Below are 16290 nucleotides of genomic sequence, written 5' to 3'. Positions count from 1 at the left end.
GCCAATTCTCTTTCTCTTCCAGCTGCTTATGGGCTGTTGTGTTTGTTGTGTTTGTTGTTTTGTTTTTTTTTTTTTATTTTATGTCGTTTTAGATTCGCGCGCGTTTAATTTGTGGGTATGTAACGGGTGATTTTTTTGAGGTTAGGATTTTCATGCATTAGTATTTGACAGATCACGTGGGATTTCAGACATGGTGTCAAAGAGAAAGATGCTCAGTATGCTTTGACATTTCATCATGAATAGACTTACTAACGAGCAACGCTTGCAAATCATTGAATTTTATTACCAAAATCAGTGTTCGGTTCGAAATGTGTTTTATCGACAAATTTTGTTCAGCGATGAGGCTCATTTCTGGTTGAATGGCTACGTAAATAAGCAAAATTGCCGCATTTGGGGTGAAGAGCAACCAGAAGCCGTTCAAGAACTGCCCATGCATCCCGAAAAATGCACTGTTTGGTGTGGTTTGTACGCTGGTGGAATCATTGGACCGTATTTTTTCAAAGATGCTGTTGGACGCAACGTTACGGTGAATGGCGATCGCTATCGTTCGATGCTAACAAACTTTTTGTTGCCAAAAATGGAAGAACTGAACTTGGTTGACATGTGGTTTCAACAAGATGGCGCTACATGCCACACAGCTCGCGATTCTATGGCCATTTTGAGGGAAAACTTCGGACAACAATTCATCTCAAGAAATGGACCCGTAAGTTGGCCACCAAGATCATGCGATTTAACGCCTTTAGACTATTTTTTGTGGGGCTACGTCAAGTCTAAAGTCTACAGAAATAAGCCAGCAACTATTCCAGCTTTGGAAGACAACATTTCCGAAGAAATTCGGGCTATTCCGGCCGAAATGCTCGAAAAAGTTGCCCAAAATTGGACTTTCCGAATGGACCACCTAAGACGCAGCCGCGGTCAACATTTAAATGAAATTATCTTCAAAAAGTAAATGTCATGAACCAATCTAACGTTTCAAATAAAGAACCGATGAGATTTTGCAAATTTTATGCGTTTTTTTTTTTAAAAAAAGTTATCAAGCTCTTAAAAAATCACCCTATATGTTTTACAAGTGAGTTTCGCGCCCAATGTTTTTGTATGTATGTATTTTTAGTTTCGCGATTTCATGCCCGGTTTATGTGCCGTTTTAGTGTAATGTTTTAGTTAAAGTGGGAATTTTGTCCATATTTTTGATATATGTATGTATGTATGTACATACATATGTGCATATGTATATAGAAATGCACTATTGTTCTGCTTGTTTATTTTGGTTTCCTTTTTGTTGTGACACTGCACTGCTCTGGTTTTTGTTTTTTGTACTTTAGCGCACTCTTTTTGGTGATCTCAAATTTCGTACAAATTTATGTTTTATTAGGTTTTTGTGTTGTTCACGTCACCTTTTTTTAATTTTTGTATTACATACACATACGTCTATTTTAATTTGTTTTCTTTTTTAAGTTTCCTTTTTTTGTTTTCTAATCAGCACACTTTTTGTAGCATTAGGTGTAAATTTGTATATGTGCATACATATGTACCTTCTTTTTGGGGTCACTGCACTTTTACCGCACTGCACTGGATATTGTTTTACTTCACCATCGTTATCGCATTTTGTTTATTTCGTTTTTTTTGTTTGTGGTATTGTTTAGGGCTTTTATTTTTCGCGCCCGATTTTTTGTTTTTTTGTTTGTAAAGTTTTGTGTATTTTGTTTTTGTCTCCGCAGTTTTGCATAAGTATATGCTTGCCGAATCACCAAACTTTTTTATTTTTGTTTGCTCCACTATACTTTTTTATTTTTTGTCTTTTGTACATCTATTAGTTATTTTTTTTTGTCAAATCACCGCACTGTACCAGTTTTTTGTTTTAGTTTAAAATTTTGTCAATACGATTTTTACGTATTTTTGATTTCTTGGACGATACCAATAGTGCCATTCGGAATGACTCGAAGGACCATGATTAAAGGGGTGTACATCCACTAGTTATTTTTTCCAATAATTCACTCACTACCACTTTATTAAAAAGAGAATGCAAATGGAATTTATATTTAAAATGGCTTTATTGCATAATGGCATAAAATTTGTATTTAAGTATTTAACACGTAATGTACACTACGAGTATAAATAAAGTCAAGACGGTGTCCAGATGACACAACAAGAAATGTTGTTGATTCGATGTAGCCCGGTGGTTGCTGATGGGTCGATCTTAATATAGCGCTCTGGATTACTGACGACTCGAATTAACGCACTCAGGGTCGGTGAATTATATATCGGTGTAGGTGTTAACACGGCGCAGTGTATATACGAATATATCAGAAACGAATGTATGTCAATGTGCGGCTTGTATAGATCGAATGTGTCCGCAATCCTTTTTTCCAGCCTTTTTGTTATGTGGGTTGATTGATGTGGATGTGTGTTGAGTGGTGTCAGCTGTGGTGAATTTCGCTGTAGCATTAGGATGCGCCAGTTTTACCGGGTAGGGGGGTGGATGCTTAACTCATTTAAACAACGAGTTTTTTCTCAACTACATAGAATGCATCGTCGAAGAAATATTTACGCAGAAAGCAAGGCCACCCTGTAGATTGACATCCAGGTGTGTTCTCAACTAATGTATTAAGACGAATTTACACTATCCGCTCGACTTAACTTAATGTGCGCGGTTCAAATTCATTTGAGTCATTGCGTACTGTGAATGGTACGGTGTGTGCAACTTTTTGAGAATCATGCCAGCAATCACAATTGCTGGAACATGATAATCACTGGAATCAAACGATGGGCGATACGATAGCTACTTCAAATGCCACTCAAGTTCGCTACTGAAGTTTTCGGGATGATCAGCCTTAAAATCCGCGTCAATTATGGGATACGACCAAAAATTACATTGCCAAAGACATTTTATATCGTTTACGCTAAGAATTGGAACAGGGTCAATACCGGTTGATACTTCCAGTGGTTTGATAGCAATTGCCATTTATCAGTTCACGAAAGATGGACTCATCACGAATGTTTATACGCACATTGGCCAAATTATCGTAAGTACGATTCCTTGAGTGCACGCTCAGTGTTAGCTGCCACAAATACCAATGTTGTTGACTTAAACTGGAAGATTCAAAGTCAAATTGTGGGAGGCTTGCGGTCATACAAATCGATCGATCGTCTTGACAATTAAGACGGCACCGTGAATTATCCAGTGGAATTTCTAAATTCTTTGGAGAGGCTTGGTATGTCACCGCATTATTTGCGTCTCTAAGTTAGTCTGTCTGTCGTCTGTCGTTATGATGTTTCGCAATCTGATTGTGACGCACCTATCAAATATAAGGATAAATTTGAAAATTCTATGTTTTTCACACGGCCAGATATACATGGCGTGCTCACGAGTTGGAAAACCATCTTCTCTGTACATTTATGCACCGGAACAGAAGCCAAAAAATGTTGTTTATCAAGCTGCGTTTCGTCTGTCGGCTGCGGGGTCAGCTAGTACATATATACAAATTAAACGCTATTTCGTTTTGTGTCCGCAAAACATCCAAATCATAGTGCGGAAATATATATATATATTTATTACTCAGTCTCCGACTATCACTCAGCGTGAACAGTTGCGTTTAGAACACAGTGCGTTTGTTTTCAATTCTGTTTATCACCGCTATTCGTATTAAAACACGTGCATTAGTTATTTACTTATCTAAGCCGCGCTTAAAAAGTCAGTGACACAAATCAACAATTTGCCAATATGACCCCTTCTAACCTCGGAGATAACAGGTTCGCCCTGCTTTCTCCGAGCTCCAGACCTAAACGAAAAAAAGCAGAAACGACTCCACTGGATGTATTCCCAGAACTACCAATTACAAAAAAAGACGATCCTAAATTCATCATAATAAAAGCATTGGAAGGTAACAAACCACTAACGAGCTTATCGTGTTTTGCCGTACATAAAGGTATACTAGCCATTAGCAAAGATGTCAACACTATATCCGAACTTCGCGAGGGCAGTTTACTTCTGCTTCTCAAAAATAAGAAAATAGCGGAAAAGTTTTTGTCAGCTAAATCTCTTCCGGGAGTGTGCGATATCACCGCAAAACTTCACGATAACTTGAACAGCGTAAAAGGAATCATTTTTGCTCCATTCCTGACTCATTTGCCTGAAAGCGACATTATAGAGGGTCTTAAGACGCACGGCGTTAGTTCTATATATAAGTTTAATATAATAATTGATGGTGTATCTAAGCCTACTGGCGCAATTCTCTTATCATTTGATAAATATCATCTTCCCGAAAAAATTGATGTCGCATGGAGAATCCTTTCTGTCCGTCCATACATCCCAAATCCCATGAGATGCAAGTCGTGTCAAAAACTTGGCCATACAACAAAATACTGCAAAAATTTCCCAATGTGTAACAATTGCTACCTCCCTCCCCACTCCCCTACCGAATGTATAAGAACAATGTGCGCTAACTGCTCTGGAGAGCATCCGTCCTCCTCAAACGCTTGTCCAAAATTTCTACAAATTAAAGAAATACTACTATTGAAACTTTAGAAAAATACAGCATGCACTAAGCAATAAAAAAATACAAAAATACAATCCCGGCTCCCCTTAACCCCTCATCATTTGCCAATGTGTTAAAGACTCCCGAATTCAACAAAAACGAAAAACCACAAACAACTGCAGACTCAAACGAAAATAATTCCCCTTCCAACCCCGCAAACTCCTCACAAACCACTAATAACAACTCATTACATACATACTCAGCCAAACCATCATCTTCCACAAAGAACATCTTGTCTCCTCTTAACTCTCACACTGCTGACCTTTATCCGCAATCATTTAACAAAAACCCAACAGCAACCAACGCAATCGTTGGTAATCCACTCTCTCAAAATAATTGCAATATGTATCTATCTGACTCTCCCAACTTAACAGACATACTCTCGCGCTATTGCACGGCACTTTCCTCTCCCCTTCCTATCCCTCTTTCCTCTCAATCACCAATTAATAAACACGATGACTCAATTACGCTTTCCCCACCTTCGCAACCAGCAGAAACTAATAATATGGACATTTCTAACTCATAATATGTTTAGCTATATGCTTAACAAAAACAAATACCAGTTTTCTTTTCTCTTTTGTGCATATGTTTGTAGCTTTACAGTGGAACATAAACGGATATTACAATAATTTCATCGATCTGGAAATATTAATTAAATCACACAATCCCTCTGTAATTCTTTTAAATGAAACCCACCTTCCCTACATGGTCAACGCTCGTACCCCTTTGGCCTATGTTGGATACTTTCATAATTTGCCACATATTTTATCTAGTAAGCAAGGAATTGGTATCTTAGTGAAGAAAAATGTCCCGCACAAATGTTATCCTCTCCAGTCCCGCATCTCTTCCTTTGTATTAGAAATTCAATCGCCCAATAAAATATCCATTGTCTGCGCCTACTCCCCTCCTGATCAAGCATTTTCAACCACTGACTTTAATAGTATTTTTCCGTCAACTGATAGTCCTTTTATTTTGGCAGGCGATTTTAACGCCTGGAGCCCTATGTGGGGTTCCATTTCGCTTAATGCTAAGGGACGTATAATTGAAGATTCAATCCTTGCTTCCAACTCCTTTGTCCTTAATAACGGCTCCCCGACTCACTTCTCTACTCACAAATCCTTCACCCACCTTGACCTCACCATATGTTCGATTTCCCTTTCTACCAAATGCACTTGGCTAGTAGACCTCCACGGCAGTGATCATTTCCCCATTATTACCAGACTCCCTTCAAACCGTTTTCCTTCAACATTTCGCCCGAGGCTGAAATACCAGGCTGACTTTGCTGATTGGTTAAAGTTCCAAGATGCGTGTCTACATGTGTCCTATCCCATTTCCCTCAATGTCAACGAAGAAGCGTCCCGCGTCCAAAAAATCATCAGAAGTGCGGCTAATCTAACTATCTCACAATCAGGTAGCAAAACTCGTAGGCCGGCTCCATTGTGGTGGAGCGCTGAACTTTCAACTTTAAGGCAAGCCAAACAAAGTACATGGCATGAGTATAAGCGTGAAAGATCTTCCTCCAATCTGCTTCAGTACAAAAAAGGTAATGCTAATTTTCGCGGCAAAGCCAAACTTGCGAAAGCTGCCTGCTTTGAAAAATTTACCAGCAACATTAACTCGTTATCCAACCCAAGAAGGATCTGGGCCGACATCAAAAGACTATCTGGGATGGCTTCTTTTTCTGCAATATCTGCCTTAAGTTCCGCTATATCCTCTAGATATAGCTCAAGAGTTCGCCAACTACTTTTCTACGGCCTCCTCCGATTGCCACTTCCCCCCTGAATTTATTTCAAATAAGTACCAAACAACCTCATCCCGGTTTCCACCCAGCAAGCTTTCGATCTCTGCCAAGTACTTAGAAAAAGACTTAACGCATTTTAAGCTGATCCCTGCCCTTTTTTCAGTAAAAAGCAAAACACCTGGCCACGATAGAATTTTTTACCCCATTATCAAGAACCTTCCCCTTCCTATCCTTTCCCGCCTTCTTAACCTCTACAATAATATTTTTTCTACAGGCATTTACCTCCAAGCTTGGAAAACCAGCTTGATAGTTCCCATCCTTAAACCTGGTAAATCTCCCCTTGATGTCTGCAGTTGCCGCCCAATCTCTCTTCGCCCGTGTTTAGGCAAACTGCTAGAAAAAATTATTGCTACCAGACTCTCCTGGTATGCCCGCAGAAATGATTTCATTCATCATAACCAAGTTGCATTCAAAAGAGGGCAGGGTACTATCGACTCACTTGTTCATCTTGACCACTACATTTCTAATGCTTTGTCAAATAAAAATCACATCTCCCTGATGTCTCTCGATTTTCTAAAAGCCTTCGATCGAATAGGTATTCATATCGTACTAAGGCAACTAACCAAATGGAAAGTGGGTCCGCGAATCTTAAATTTCATAAAATCTTTTTTATCCCATCGTAAAATAAGCGTCCTTATCTCGAACACCCGCTCCTCTATCCTTCCCCTAGATAATGGCACTCCTCAAGGATCACCCTTATCGGTGATTTTCTTCATTATAGCGTTTGATGAACTTAACGAATTACTGTCTAAATTTACTACTATTGAGCACCAACTGTACGCAGACGATGTTCTGGTGTATTCCAAAAACACTGAACAAGCAGCAGTTCTAAGAACCTTCTCCGATATCCTCTCCAAAATCTCCTCCTGGTCGCAAACTTCCGGCGCTTCAATTTCCCCTAGCAAATCTAAATTGTTGCACATTTGTAGAAAAAGAAACTGTAGCACGCATACCATAACTTTTTCCGATGTAACTATAAATTGTACAAATAGCCTTAAGTTTTTAGGTATAATACTAGACTCTAAGTACTCTTTCGCTCAACATTGTCAATATGTAAGAGATATACTAATGTCCAAACTATTAATAGTTAAGTACCTCTCCGCAAAGCGCTCATTTTTCGGTCCGGCATTGTTGAGTAACGTAACCAGGGCACTTATTGTCTCAACTATACAATACGGTTTGGACATTTATGGACATCACGCAAAAAATAAGTTGAAAATGCTGACTACCCCTTACCACGCTGCAATTCGAAGATCGCTGCGCGCGTTTCCAACGATTCCCTTAAATAATTTATTTGCAGAATCGATTTCGCGCAAACGGCCACCCAAAGTGCAATCATCCGTTTGCTTATGTATCAAATTCGCAAAGGATAACGGCCTTCCACTCCAAAGGCCTCATATTCGCAAAAGCGTTCATCCGCCGTGGCTGTTTAAAAATGATTCTTTTATCAATGAATTTGTCCATTTGCGGAAGGCGAATACTACCAACGATGTATACAAGGCAAATTTCCTCGAAGTGGCAGCTAAATACAAATCCACTGGATGGGATCTGATTTTTACCGACGGTTCAAAATCATCACAGACTTCATTTGCTGTCGTGAAAGAACTTGGAGAAGTAATTACTTATGGTATTTTATTTAATTTCTGTTTGATTTTCACAGCAGAAGCCGTGGCAATATTCAAGGCGATGCTTTATTCCGTACGAAATAAAGGAAAATTTATAATTTGCTCTGACAGTATGTCATGTTTTCAAGCTATTAAGGGATGTAACCAAACCAACCCCGTTATTGAAAACATTCGAGACATCCTTATTATCATGTGGGTCCCCGGTCACGCAGATATAAAGGGCAACACGATTGCCGATAAGGTCGCTAAAGATATGGTTGTTACACCTACCAAAACTTCCAACGTTCTTTTTAAAAGGGATATCTACTGGATTATAAATAATGAGAGGCAAAAAAATTGCTATCCGAGTGGAGCCGATATAGCCATCACTACTCCTCAATCAATCCCAGTCGTACAAAACACTGCTTCTCTCCGACCATGCCGACAAACTACATAACTCCATATACCCGTCTCCGGCTTGGCCAGATGATTATTACAACCTCTCATTTGCTTCAGGGCGCTACTCCTAGTTGCTGCCCGCTCTGCAACTTTTCACTCAGCATTAACCACCTCTTGGATTGCTGCCCGAAACTTGATGCCCAAAGACTACACTATTTCAATGGTATTAATCCTACACAGCTGTTAAAAAACCCGATGGACAATAATATTAGCAGGATATATAATTTCCTCAGAGATACCGACCTACTCCGATGCATTTGATACCGCCCTAGTCAACATGCCAGCCGAAAGCCTCCGATGCTAGCGCTGCGTTATCTTTAGTTTATGTAATAATTTTATTGTTATATAAACTTTTATATAATAAAAATAAAATGTTTATTACTCAAAAACGGTGGAATGATTTGGCCGAAAATTTGTGAGTAGGTGGTTTTGAACAAGGTCCGAAACAAACTGATACTCCAATTTTTTTTATCTGTAATGCTTTCATACACAACAATACATAACAATAAAAAAATAATAATTCACACTAAAAAAACTGAAACATTTATATAATGTAGTATCATTCAACATTTAATTAGATTAGTCTCTGAAACACAATTAAACTACACTCTTAATTTTTTTTCATAACACCTAATACATTTTTTTATTTATTATGGGGGCAAAATTTCGTAAACTTAGCGATCTTTCTTTAGAAATTGGAAATATGTCGTAAATTTAAGTATTTTTTAACGACATTCCTATTCGTAGAAAAGGGGCTGTCTGTGTAAGATGATAATCATTCTGAAATTCATTATCTCTTTGAATGTGCAGACTTTGTAGACGAAGACGTCAATAAGTACCTACCTCAATATAAAGGAACTAAGAGCTTAACGCGTAATACTCTGAGCGACTTACTGGTGAAATAGGCGTAAACGGGTCACCTTATTTGCAAAAACTCTCCTAGATACAAATAGAGATAAAGTAGATATAGATGACATTATAGGAGTAGAGATTTGTATTTGAAGTTTCGAAACCATTTAGATAAGAGTTGATGGCCTATAGCTGACTAAATGCTCCAAAAGTTGTGTGTGGCCGATAGTAGGATCAATTGTCAGTTTTCCGAAAACTTGTCCGTTTTTAATTGCTTGTTTTCCAAAAAACAAACCTGTTGGTGCTACTTCGGACTAAGTAGGCAATTGAGAAGTAAAGTCTTCTCTCGACGAACAAAGACCAAACTTTATAAGTCACTCATTATTCCTGTTCTGCTATATGATGCAGAGTCATGGACGATGACAACATCTGATGAGTCGCCCTTACGAGTTTTCGAGAGAAAGGTTTTGCGGAAGATTTATGGTCCTTTGTGCATTGGCCCCGGAGAATATCGCATTCGATGGAACGATGAGCTGTATGAGTTATACGACGACATTGACATAGTTAACCGAATTAAGAGACAGCGACTCCGCTGGCTAGTTTATATCGTCCTAATGGACGAAAATACTCCAGTTCTGAATGTATCCGACGCAGTACCCGCCGGAGGAAGCAGAGAAAGAGCTCCACTCTGTTGGAGAGGTCAGGTTGAGAAAGATTTGGCTCCACTTGGTTTCGCGAATTAACGCTAAATTGCGAAAAGAAGAAACGACTGGCGCGCTGTTGTAAACTCGGCTATAACCACGTAAAAGATGCCTACGCCATTAAAGAAGAAGAAGAGAAGTAGGATAAAAGGTGAAACTTTACAAATGTAGTTTTGAATTGATTACATCCGTCTTACGAAATGAAATAACAAACCTTAAGAGGTGATGTACACCAATGTTGTAGGCAATGAAAGATTTTTGACTTTTGTTTATTGAGTTTTTCACTCAATCTCAAAATTTAGATGAAAAATGGAAAAACCAAGTTTTTGTTGTTTGTTTATTTTGACTTAAGAATTTTTGATTGAAAATTACGGTTGTTCGATATTAAGTCAATAAAAGGAAAGAAATAAATACCTGAATTTTAAACCAAAACAAATAATGAAAGGCTAAGATCGAACATTTCATACTCTTGCAACTTTCCAGGATCAATGGTTAAGCAAAACTTTATTTAAAAAATGTAGTGAAAAAGTTCAACATTCTTTGTTCCACGAATCTCTCTGAATAAATATAAGAAATCTCACAGATTGACCGATATTTTTGATGAAAAGTGCGTGATAGCAACTGGAGTCCCCATATTAGGTAGATACCCCTAGATAGGGGCTTGAGCAGTTTCAGTCCGATTTGTACAATTTTTAGTCATGAGATGGCATACCTTAGAAGAACTTTTCGTGAAAAGTTTTATCCTGATACATTCATTGGAGCTTGGCGTGCTTGTAATCTGATTTCCCACATTTTCTTTCTGCAATGTTACCTACCGAATTTTATCGGTATGGGTTTTCACCAAAATGGTACCACAGCCACCCTCCAAATTCGACAAGATTTAACACTTTATACGACTTTGGTTAATGGGGCATTGTGGGCGTTCGATTAAATTTAACGTCCCACTCAACCAAAGTCAATTCCAAAAAATTGTTACCCCAAGAAACGACTGATTTTTCATTGTCTTCGTCCATATGTCATACGTTAGGCAGTAACTGTCGAATACACTCTTTGAAAATTGAAGACAGCGCTTCATATTTTTCATCCACTGGCAATTTTATGGTTTTTCTACTTGGAACTTTAAAAAGCGAAATGAACTTCAGAAATCCTTTTCCTTCCACGGTGGAAAATCGCTTGTTGTCCATTATAATATAGTTCACAATTGCTACAGTGATTTTCCTTGATTTAGAGCCATCTTGGGAAGAAATACTTTTAACCTGCTCAAAACAGTTGGTTGGATTAGCGCTGGCAAATGATCTGATTTATTTTACAGTATTGACGGAATACATGTACTAGGAGACGATTCAATACATGCAGTCTTCTTATTAGTACTGTCGGATTACTCATTTAGACTTGACACTGTCGTTGATGATATGTTAATTATTTGAGAAATTTTTCACTGTTTTGGTTCCGAGTGCAGCGTAGTTTTGGAGGATCATTTATCAACTTGATTGAGTCTGCAGTATCAACTTGATTGAGTAATACAATTTTATGTACATTCTCAACATGACAGCGAAGTTTGCACGTGTCGGAAGCATCTGAATTTCTTATAAAGAAGTTTCAGAACTTGCTTTTTAATTTTGAAGGCAGCATTTTGAAAATCTGAAATATTTATTATGTACATACATATGTATGTAAACGTCTTACGTAATTGTTTACAAATATAATATTTTATATTCACTAAACCTGTAATAAAGTTGTGCCTGATAACAAATGAATTCGAAACAGGACTTACATATATGAAATGCTCACAAACAACTTGTAGAACACATAGCAAAAAATAGGCTTCCACACAAAATGTATTTTCGATTTTTTGTAAAACTTACTTCGCATTAATTCATGAGGCAATTCTCAGTATTATTCAAGTGCACATTCCACCAACGAGTTCTCCGTGTTTTACAACAATACACATGATAGTTTGTTAAGGCGTTTCGAAGCAGATGTATTCGCATTAAAACCGAGAAAAAGTGCTGCAAAGATGTAAGCGAAAAACATCGATCCAGTTGATGTTTTTAAAATCACAACAACGATGGCAAACAGCGATGCTTTTAAACATAAACTATTTGACAAAAACATCGATGTTTCAAAATTTCAAAAACTTTTATGATCTGTAGCAACATGTTGAAAGAGTATAAAAAATACAAAGCGTTTGGGACATAAGAAGGCAAATTTACACAAAATTTCGTAAAAGAAAGAAATTTTTTATTAGATAAAAATAAAAATTAAAATCCAAAAGCTGGTATATGTGAATTTTTCGCATAAAGTTTTAGGTTATGTGAAAAAAGTTTTTATGCAAAACTTTCGGATCTTTTCATTACCTACAACAATTCCATACAACTTCTATAAGACTCCTAGTTTTACTTGAAATCGGGATAAGTCATTCTCAACCCTTAAAAAATCAATCATATCCCAAATTTATTATTCATTTAATGTTTGTTATTTTATATTTCAGTTCCTATAGGTTTCAATATACTATGGATTTTTTTATTATTTTCAAATGCTTCGCACTAGCCTATTAATATACCACACATTTTTACTAACACAAGTTTAGTTTGATTGGGGTTTGGCGAAGGAGTGGACAGATTACATTAACTATGGCATTACCCAAGTGTACGCGAGAACATGTTGTCAAACAATTTTATGAGTAAGTTAGACATTGACCGATATATTCGGTATAAAGCGGAAGAATAACGAAAACTATTGTTTCTGGTACTAAAGGACCCGTCCACGTCTTACTGGTGACACATATATAATACTACTACTACCCTCTTTTTGATTTCTATTAGTTAGATTATAACTAGTAGTTAATGAGATATAGCATTTTTGTAAAGCAACTTATGGAATTAAAAAAAAATAGATCATAAAAGCATTTCGTGTGTTAATAAAGCATTGCTTTTTTAGAGAAAATACTGTTGAATTTGGGCTCTGCACCAAAAAAATCAACCTTTGAAAAGAGATTTGCAAAGTTGTAAAGAGGCGAAATGAGCACCGAAGACAATGAAGACAGTGGACGTCCTAAAGAGGCGATAGCTCTGTGCAAGTGTGCTGACTCTGAGGAGTGTTTGAATGCTCTTTAACCGTAATATAACCGAATTTTTGCATCAGTATCATTAGTCATCAGTCTGCACGTGGTAAAATATTCATCGACTGATTACTGAGCCAGTTATAATTCACTGCACTGTGTATTTGGTTGCAGTTCTATTCTACTATTCCAAATATTTAGCAATTACATTATTTTTGAGGAAGGATCAGTTTGAAATTGTACGCATATACTTCATCGTTTCCGTTTAAATATTCCGCGCTAGACAGATAATAATCACGTCCGATCGCTGCTAAATTCGAAGTGCTATAGGGAGAACCGCGGCCTCTGACACATTATTTATAATCTGTAATATCTTCAAAAATATTCATTTAAATTAAATGCTGTTCAATGCCATATAGATCTATATAAAATCAACAATGTATTTAAGCTATTTAGTTGGATAACGATTAATATTGTATTGGTTAAAATCGCTTCCAAAATTATTTGTCATAAAAAGTAAATGACAAAAAAATGTTATTAAAAAAATAGACATATAGTATTCCATCACGGAGTTTTCTGTAGACCTTTTCAATGTATACAATTCTTAGTGCATTATTTTGATAAATCTGGTGGGGTTCAGCCTGCGTTTGCAAAGTTAGCGGAAAAAATGCAATTATCTACGACATCACATTAGAAAACCCAAGAATGACAGCATTTCTCCACTATTAAATGGATGTTATTATATATATAATCCTTTCTATCACTCTATCTATTAAAAAAAACCGCATCAAAATCCGCAGCGCAGTTTTAAAGATTTAAGCATACGAAGGGATTGAGACAGAAAAATCGACTTTCTTTTATACAAGGTGGGTTCCAAAGTAAACAGGTCTTTTTGAATCTAATGCCCCCTGGTGGCGCCATCTATATGTCGACTGGTGCGTTAAAATCCGCTATATTTATCGATTGTCCAGTGGAAATTCCATCGGTGCGAAAATGAGCTTCGAACAAAGAGCCATTATAAAATTTTGTATTAAAATTGGTAAAAATTGTATCGAAAAGTTTCAATTGATGAAACAAGTTTATGGCGATGATTGCCTATCCCGTAGCAGAGTGCACGAGTTTTCAAAGTGGTCGTGAGGACATAAATGACGATCAACATGTGGGCTAATCAAAATCCGCAATCACCGGAAATTCCATCGAAACTGTGCGTGAATTCATCAAAAATCAACCGAAATCATCATTGAAAGTCATGGAAAGGGAATTGAACATCTCCAAAACATCGATTTATCGCATTTTCAACAAATATTTGGGCTTACGAAACGTGTGTGCACGGTTTGTTCCGCACAAATTGACTGACGACCAAAAATTGCTCAGAATCCAACAGAAAAATGCATTTGCTCATGAAAGGAAAGCGATATTCAGACGTAGAGGCCATTCAAAAGGCTTGCACCGGCATACTGGCGGCCATACCGGCCAACGAGCTAAAACACTCGTTCGACATGCTTTTGGATCGTGCAAAAAGCTGTATTGAAGTAGAAGGAGAGTATTTTGAATAAAATAAATTGATTTTGCCGAAAAAAGCATTTGTTCTGTTTTTTTTTTTAAGTCCTGTTTACTTTGGAACCCTCCTTGTGCAATGGATTGATGTGTGTTGTGGTACTTTGCTAACAGATTCTACATATATTTATCGATTGACCAGCATTATTCGCTTACGTAATTGTGTTAAGGTATTATATATATGTATATATATTATAAATTTGACAGACGTTCACCTAGATTTAACCTATTCCGTCTCTATTTCTTATTACCATTTTAACAATTTTAATTTTGAGGTGGAATTATTTGTACTCCATGAAACTTATATTATCAAAGTTTGAGGTTTATCTTGAACAGAAAAATTTACTTCAATAAGATATTCAACCATATTTATCCTCAAAATATACAATGAACTCTGCAAATAATTTTTTAATGTCGTATGGTTGGCAACTCTATTTCCACTACGGCGCAAACACTTTGCTAGCCATTTTAGATATAACAGTTTTGCCGTTAAGTCCTTTGCGTGTGCTAATAAATAAAATGAGACGCCATAGTAAAAAATTTTTTCAAAAGATCTTATACTGAGCTGTTTCTTAAAAAATTAATCAAAAGTCGCTAATAAACATAGACCCACAGTTAAATTATTAATTTTTATAGGGATCATGTGATATGAAGGAGACATATACTTTGGTTGATGAAATTTTTAAGTGTGTATGTATATAAATAGGATAAATGTGAGGTATAGAAATAATCACTGAAACTTACAAAGGTAAGAACATTTTTCTTGAGTTCCAAAATTATGATTTTTTATTAATCCTAACTAAAATACATTCTTCAATAACATACAAAATACATGGAAGCAAGGGAGTGACTTCATGCACATGCGCAAAAATTATGTTACGGTATTTCTCCAATGACCTCAGCGAACATGGTATTGTAATAATATTTGTATGTACATATAAACATACATACGTATGTACAAAAATTGATAATATATCAACGAAACAATATGATGAGCGTAAATCGACGGCTTCAAATCTCTATTGCCACTATATATAATAAAAAAAACTTAACAGTTGGTTAATCTGGTAATGGAGAATTGCTACTATAATATATTTAAATATTTTCGGTACATTTATCGAATTAACTATGACATTCTTAAACGTTAGCATTACAAAATTAATTCCATATATAATATTTTTATTGTAATGTTAATTCAGTTATGATAACTGAAAAATGCATATACGGTTATAAGTGCGAAAGTAATAGAATATGTACGAGTACATATCCGGCTGAGAAATGCATAGCTTTTCCTGTCAGTTTATGAAAGTTGTCTTCATATTTTTGGAACGGTTCAAGTTTTGTTAATTTCTACTGAATGTGTTTTACTGTAATCTTTCATATTCATAAAAAAATATACCGTCTTAGCTCCTAAGTTAACTTTAAAATACCCGTGTACTTTCCTTTTATAAATATAATATATATATGTTGATTTATTTCAACAATACAAATAATAAAAGTTAAGCCAAAATTAATAGAAACATTGCTTTATGGTGAACATATACAAGTATATTTATACATGCATATCATTTGGCAAGAAACACAAATAGTCTTACTTAATGCAATGGTGATAGACACGAAGCCCAATTTGTACTAACATATGTAAGTGTATGTAGCATTTCCATTACGATTAGTATGGTATTTTTTAAGCAGTTTATCATTTTTAACCCGAGTCCGACTCGTG

General features: G+C 36.4%; 2 protein-coding genes across 20 annotated transcripts in view; one reads left to right on the top strand and one right to left on the bottom strand.

The window, feature by feature from the left end:
• Positions 1-16290, bottom strand: part of LOC125779360 (zinc finger BED domain-containing protein 5-like) — a 451651-nt gene that overhangs the window by 76335 nt on the left and 359026 nt on the right. The window lies entirely within an intron of this gene.
• Positions 14988-16290, top strand: part of LOC105221871 (calcium-dependent secretion activator) — a 249448-nt gene continuing 248145 nt past the window's right edge. For 9 of the 18 annotated variants that reach the window (XR_007423219.1, XR_007423220.1, XM_049460125.1 and 6 more), the window contains exon 1: positions 15019-15315. The gene's annotated coding sequence lies outside the window, so the exon portion shown is untranslated. Of the gene's footprint in view, positions 15316-16020; positions 16209-16290 lie in introns of those variants that run through there. The other 9 variants (XM_049460129.1, XM_049460128.1, XM_049460130.1 and 6 more) reach the window with 5 other exon arrangements.

The sequence above is a fragment of the Bactrocera dorsalis genome, chromosome 6 (assembly GCF_023373825.1).
Source record: "Bactrocera dorsalis isolate Fly_Bdor chromosome 6, ASM2337382v1, whole genome shotgun sequence".
Taxonomy (NCBI): Eukaryota; Metazoa; Arthropoda; class Insecta; order Diptera; family Tephritidae; genus Bactrocera; species Bactrocera dorsalis.
The sequence above is the reverse complement of the archived record's forward strand: the minus strand, read 5'-3'. Positions and strand labels throughout refer to the sequence as shown.